Below are 7,159 nucleotides of genomic sequence, written 5' to 3' on the forward strand. Positions count from 1 at the left end.
TGGTAACATCCTACCCCGAACCTCATCTTTGCAGCTGTTCCTGTATACAGCATTTCCCTAGCTTACCATTTCTTTTCACTGTGCTGCTGCTGTATCCCGTACTCCTAGGCTAAGGCCATGTGCAGAAGTTACAGCACAGGGCATGAATTTTCAGCATAATGAGTGAAAATAAACAGTGAAGAGGGCAGGAGACAGCGAATATGAAGAAGCAAATAGAACTGATGCATGCAAAATCTGGAAGGGAAGGAACAAAGCTACAGTGGAAAGAGGGAAAAGAAATAAACAGAATGTGAAGTCATGTGAGACACAAATTCAGGAGTAACAGACACACAAGTGAAAGGTGCAGATGCAATAATCTGATGGCACCATAACAAACTGCAGGACTAAATTTGAGTCGTGATGGTTGGGGTTAGGAGCTCTGCAGAGGGAGCACCCTGTTCTCTAATAACCATAGGCTAAATGAAGAACCAGGCAGACTAAAAGTCCCCATGATGCAAGACCTCTGCAATAGGAATCCTTTAAGACAGCTCTAAAAAGGAAGGGGAGAGTAGACATTTAGTCCAGTCCACACTGACAAAACAACCAAGTATAAAAAGTGAGTTTAAAAACCATACTCAAGCTGTTTTAAAACATCATAGGCAAGAGATAGGACAAAATGGAAAGAAGAGGGTTGCAACCTTTCATGATATGTGACAGATATTTACAATTCTAATTATGCTTAAAACAAGCTTACCCATTAAATCTAATTTATAATTGCCCAGCTTCCTTAATTAAATCAAATGTAATGTATGTTGTTATTTTAATCATGGTTATAGGCTTATCTTGCATTCTTTGTACATCCAAAACACCTGTTAAAATCAATGGGAGTTTCAACTGCTTAAGGCATACAGAATTGGGTCCGTTATTATGAATGTGAGAAAAAGATAAATGTACATACTGCATATTGTATCTATAACTATCTTTCTACCTCTCTTTGTATAAATGATTTGATTTTAATCAGGAATACAAAATATAATAAAATTAGAATCCCAATTAAAAAATTAAGCAAGTGAAAATTTGATGCATGGAGCTAGAAGAGCAGAAATAATAAGATACAAAAATGAATAAGGGGAAAATTCAAAGACAATGTGTTTTTAAAAAAGCAATAATGCTATTGGCCAGAAATTTTCTCTATGAAAGTTCTAAAATTTAATTTATTTAGGTTTACGTACCTAAAATGATAAGGAAGCAAAATTTCTGCACATAGGGAGCATATGAACTTATATCTAAGTCCTGCCCACTGCTATACTGGGGTTGAAGCTGTTACAGAAAACAAGCAGCAGGGATGTATCACTCCAAAGCACTTAAGAAAGCAAAGGGGAGAAAGATGAGGTGTCACGGCTACAGGTGATGCGGTCTACACACCAGGCCCTCAAGAGGATATGGTCTGCTAGCTAGAAGGCACATCTAGTCCTCCAGCCAGCTAGTGTATATGCTACAGATGCAGAATGTTGTATCCAGAGGCACTTCCAACTCCTTTCAGCAACCCAAGTGAACCCTGCGGTGATTCCTCTATCATGTGTATCCATAGGAATTCTACCCTGGCCACCAGGATTCCAACAGCAGCAAACTCATCTGCTACTGTCTTTCTTACACTATACCCATCCACCTAGGCAACTTGCCTTGCAGTTCTGGCCAGGGCAAGATTTGACTTTGTTTGTATTATATAAACAGTAAGCTGTCAAGTTGTGCCTTTTTTTTCTTGGTAGAGTTACACAAATAGATTGGGGGTGGGGAGAGGGAATGAAAACATTTCTGACATTTGCTTTTAGAGTACTACGGTTATGTAACACTGTGACAAACTAACAACTGAAAAGGCTAAGTACCATGACAAATTACCACAGTCTCAGGCTTTGAATCTGCTTATCAAACTAGAGAACATCTTAATAGATTGATAAGCAACATACTAGTAAAGTGTGAAGACATTTTGATGTTTATTCTATGATTAGCTATTCCATTCATTAAATATATTTTTGAAGCATATGTGGGATCTATGTATACTGACTTACATCTGCACAAACAAAATCCAAGCAGCCAAAATCTATTTGGTTTACCTCAATACTCCCTTCCCCCCAGACACTCACATACACAGACTACTTCTAAAAAACAAAGGTAAAAAATGAAAGGTGTAGTTATATGTCATGGCATATATCGGTATATGTTTAAAAGATCAGACCATTCAAAAGAACAATTATATTCACAGCCCTGCTCCTAGTGAAGTCTATAACAGCACTCCCATTGAATTCAATGGGAGCAGGAGCACGCCTTTTTTAAAAGGTGAGTATTGCATAATGAAGATTAAAGACATTTTTAATTTTTTTCTTGATAGTGACAGCAACTCAGACTACTTTATGAATTTATTTATTTATTGGGAGAGTTGGGAATGGAAGGAGAAAAGTAATAAAAGTATGAATTAAAATTACTCTCTGTCCCCAAACTTAAAATGGATAATACAGAAGGCTTTTCAATCGAACTGATATTGCTAAAATATCAAACACATACTGTCAAAGAAGCCATAGTATGAATATCAGTATATATCTGAGAGCTTGCCATAGAAACAAACTGCTGTGTAAACAATATATTTTGAGGGGACTGGCAAGAATAAATTTTACGAAGATCAAGGTTGTTTTCACACCTTTCTGTTGCTCTGGTTTGTCTAGATTTTGTTGTGTACCATATTCTGCCTAATAAAGCCATTGCTTTTACTACTTAGTCTTATGTATAAATGGCTACTGATGATCCTTCTAGCTCAGCAATTTAATACGACAAGAGCAGAGTTCAGATCCGCAAAAATGTTTGCTATAAAATTTTACCATTGTGGCTCCTGAAATCATTAGGAAAAGGCCTCTATCTTTTAATATATCTGCTGCATGAACATCTTTGCAATAGCATAGCAATCATACATGGATTCAATATTTCACTAACTGGCCATGTCACAAGCCTGAAAATAATCATGTTTCATTTGTAATTAAAATTGGGTCCATCTTTGTAAACTGGCCCCCTCAAAAAATGTTATACTGTTATCGAAAAGGTTTCCTCTTAATTAAAAAAACATTGCATATCCGGATGCCCCTAATTCCTCCGATAGCCTTACTATAAAATCTTTAGATTCTAAATTAATTCTGAAATCGATACCTTTAAATTATCTCTTGGTAGCAGATGGGATCTTGAGGCCACCTTGCAGAGGGGAGAAGATTTTTGCAGTAGGGGAGGGAGAGGGACTGAATGCTCGAAGGCAGCCGCCCGAAGCAGTTGGAGGGCTGCTCTGCCTGTTCACATGCTGCTGCATGGAGCTGCCAAAAGTACAGATCAGTCTTCGCTGCTGCTGCCCGGTGATTCATTTTCAGGCTGCTCATCAGGACAGGAGAACTGTCTTCTGCAATGCTAATGGGTTTTATAGCACGCCAAGGAGAGCACCCTGACCTGGGGGATTCCATAAAAGGCTAAGAACTAACCTGCCAAGCCTCCACCTCCACCTGGGAGAGCGCAGAGCACCTGGCGTGGGGGATGCTGGGTCTGTATGTTCTGAAGTTGAGGCCCAGCAGTAAAAGGAAGGTCGCTTTCCACAACCCCACAAAACATACCCAGCTGGGGCTGTTTTCAGGTGCCCCCCAGGGTCTGACTTTCCACAGACTTTGATGAGTAGGAAACAGGGCTGCTCGGCATCTGGTGCCTCGGCAGTTGTGTCACAAAAATCCTCCCCCTCTGCAGGGGGCTGGGGAGAGCTCCTGTCTGGAGGAGGACCCCGGCCGGATAGGTTTACAGCCTCCCCTCGCCGTGCCAATTACCGCCGCGGATTTAGTGCAGTTACATAATGTTATGGTGCACGGTGCACCCCACCATGATCTTCACACCAGCCCCCAGCCCCGTATCACTGAGGAGCAGAAAGGCGCAGCTGTCACCTCCGCCTCAGGACCACATCTCCAACAGCTTCTGAGTCAAGGGACAAAGCTGTGAGGCGCAGGGAAGCGCAGTCGGTAACGGCAGAAGAGAAAGGGCTCGTGTTTGTGGGGTGGGAAGTACAGGAGGGAACGGCGAGGAATCTGCGGGGTGCAGAGAACTGCCAGGAGTGTCTAATTCCTGCAGATCCAGAAGGTGCGGGGTGATCTGGTATGTGCAAAGGGGCTCTCGGGGAGATCTCGTGTGTGCAGAGAGGAGGCTGCAGAGGACTCTGGTGTATGCAGAGAAGGGGTTGCAAGAGGATCTGTGGTGTGCAGAGAGGGAGCCGCGGGGATCTAGTCTGTGCAGAGGGGTCCGATGTATAGAGAGAGGGGACTGCAGGGGGAATCGGGTAAGAGAAAAGAAGGAGCTGCATGGGAAACGTGTGCAAGGAGCTGTAGTGGGGACCCAGTATGCGGAGAGGAGGTAAAGGGCGGGGGAGGCTGGTAGGTGCAAAGAGGGAACTGCTGGGTTCTGGTAAAGGGATGCGGACGGTCTGGTGGGTGCAGAGAGGAGGTTGCAGGGAGATCTGGTACCTGCAGAATGGAGGAGAGGTATGCAGACGGAGCTGGTATGCGCAAAGGCAATAAAGGGAAGGTCAAGTTGGTGCAGAGGGGCTTGTTGGTATTTTAGTAAGAGGCTGCAGAGGGGTCATGTGTGTGCAGAAAGGAGTTGGGGGCTGGGAGAAACGCTAGGGAAGGTCTGGCATGGATTCCTAGCAGCATCTTTTAAGATACCGAGGGAGGAGGGGTCTCGCTCTAAACCGCTGTTGTTACGCAATGTGGGGTCTCCAGAAGTGTTCAACGTCTTCCCCCTTCTTTCTACCAAACGGTCCCCTGTATCCCATTATTCTGGATATTTCAGCCTATGCATGACCCTTCTATGCAGAATGAGACACAATTAAAAAAAAACTGTACTGAGCACACACAATTCATGTGCTAACAAACTCCGTTTGCAATTTCAGGAATGTGCCTCTTATAAGTTGGCCAAATACCTAGGAGGCATGGAAGGAGGGGAGAAGGGAAGTTCCCACTTTTGAGCTACACTCCCAGTATATGTTTCCTCTTAGCTCTCTAACTCGTTATTTTAAAACGTTTTATTCTTAAACTGCACTTTTTGCTGCCCTTGCCACATTCTTCCTTGTATGTACTACCTGCGTCGAGACCTCCTGCCTAAATTCCCTTCGAGATTGACCTGTCCCAGTCCTTTAGCTATAAAACATGCTAGATTTCTTAATAACACAGAACAGAGCAGTCAAGCGACAGCAGCTTTTATGAAACCTTTCTTGACTGGTTGGGTCACCGAGAAAAACGCCCCGATTCCCACACGAGTTCTGCCGATCTGCCCCAACTTGCCTCTCCTTTGTTTTGATCTCTGGAAATGAAATTCTCCTTTCGTCTCCCCTCCCTCCTTCTCACGCCTTCCTGTGGGAAATGACTTGGATTGCACACCAGCTTTTGTTATCTCCACCCACCTCCATTTTCACCTCGTTCTATTCCCAAGTAAACAGGAGCGCAGCACATCCACCGTGCAGTTTACCACATCAGAGGAGTGAGATGAGCGCGCTTATTCCAAAGCTTATTCCTGAAGATATCTTGCAGATGCACAAAAGGGTGGACCACTTAAAAGAAACATCTGTCACACAAACCAAGTCTATCAAGAAAGTAATCGCAAGGATCTCTAGCAATTTGCTCTTCACAATGGGTTTGATGACCTTGCAGGGACTACTGATCTTCCTCTTAATTTTCGCATGATCTGTTTGCACTGGAAAACATAATGACCTTTTCTCTATTGCTTTTCAAGTGATTAGAAATGTCAAAGGCTTCCGGCTATCAGCAAAACATGCCCAAACGCAAATTATAAAGCGAGCGATCAATGCCTGCTTTTGATGTTGGTATTTATATCCTAATCAATATAGCAGTCAGTCTCTCATCTTAAAACAGGTCAAGGCAGATTGCTGTGGACACAATTTCCCTCCATTTGGTCAATAAAAACAACAACGCACACAAAGTATTAAGAAAGGAAAAGCAATGTTACACAACTTTGCTCGTTACGATTTGTAAGCGCTAAAAAGAGGCAGAGATAACCACATTGCTTTAAGCTTTTAAGTACTAACATATGGCACAAAAGCCTCCTTCTATTTCCATCCTATCCAGTTCATCCACTTTCACTAGCAAACACTTCTGCCACTTTTCCGGGGGGAAGAAATCTGCACCGACAGGATGTCAGACAGTTTGACACTTTACAACCCTCTCATTTTATCCCCCACTTCTATCAGCAACAGAACTTCGCCATCTGGATCTAAAGATGTGTGTATGTAGGAAAAGGTTTCTATTTATAGATTTAAAAATCATATGTAGTTATACTCACCCTCCCCCTATTGCCAAACCCCGCAGCGGACTTTAAAAAGTAACCCTAATCCTGAAATATCGTGCAAGCAAACACTTCACAGTTCACTTTCTCTTTTCACCATCACAAGATGTTCGCCCCCCTCATCCTTTATTGCTAGCAAACAGCGGGATGAAGCAAAGCCGACAGCACTTTAGTTTATTGTAACCATGCATTTCACCGCATCCATGCAGAAGATACAGTGGTGCAAGAAATTCCAACCCCACCATGAACCCTAAATTAGCATCCAAGAGAAAGGGAACACTTACAGTTTGCGTTGTGTGCTGTCACCTGAAGCAAAGAATAAAACTCAAAAGGGCAGATTTCGAGAGAGCGAGAGAGAGAAGTATTTAATTCAGATCAATGGTGAATCGGTCCCTGCCTCTCCCGCTCTCTCTGCGGCTTAAATCCCCTTATAGAGCGCGCCAGCAGCTGCTTCCACACGTTCCTCCGCTTTGCTCTGCACTGCAGATCGGGAATCCCAGAGAAATTCAAGGTTCCCTTGCTGGATGGAGCTGCCTGCGCACGCGCTGCCAGTTCCCCGAGCCGATGGAGTGTCAGATTTTGTTCGCCAAGAGATACGAGCATGCGCATTCACAACAGCGAGGCCGCTGCCCTTGCTTCTGCTCTCACCTGCCATCAGAGATCGGATCCCTGAGCAAAACCGGGTGTGGGGGGCAGGGGAGAGGAAAAGAACAAGGGGGGGGGGGACTCAGAAGGGGAGGCAAAACAGGGAAGGGAGAGTGAAGGAACAAAAACAGAGTGACGAGATCAGTAAAACGGGGAAGGACAA

General features: G+C 43.8%; 1 protein-coding gene across 5 annotated transcripts in view; it reads right to left on the reverse strand.

Moving 5' to 3' along the window:
* The window catches only part of VSNL1 (visinin like 1), a 140,434-nt gene extending 133,488 nt beyond the window's left edge, over positions 1–6,946 (reverse strand). Inside the window, exon 1 of one of the 5 annotated variants that reach the window (XM_005293078.5) lies at positions 6,636–6,946. The gene's annotated coding sequence lies outside the window, so the exon portion shown is untranslated. Of the gene's footprint in view, positions 1–3,174; positions 3,791–6,635 lie in introns of those variants that run through there. The other 4 variants (XM_005293079.5, XM_065587653.1, XM_065587652.1 and 1 more) reach the window with 4 other exon arrangements.
* Between the last annotated feature and the right edge of the window lie 213 nt (positions 6,947–7,159).

This window comes from Chrysemys picta, chromosome 3 (assembly GCF_011386835.1).
Source record: "Chrysemys picta bellii isolate R12L10 chromosome 3, ASM1138683v2, whole genome shotgun sequence".
Lineage (NCBI taxonomy): Eukaryota > Metazoa > Chordata > Testudines > Emydidae > Chrysemys > Chrysemys picta.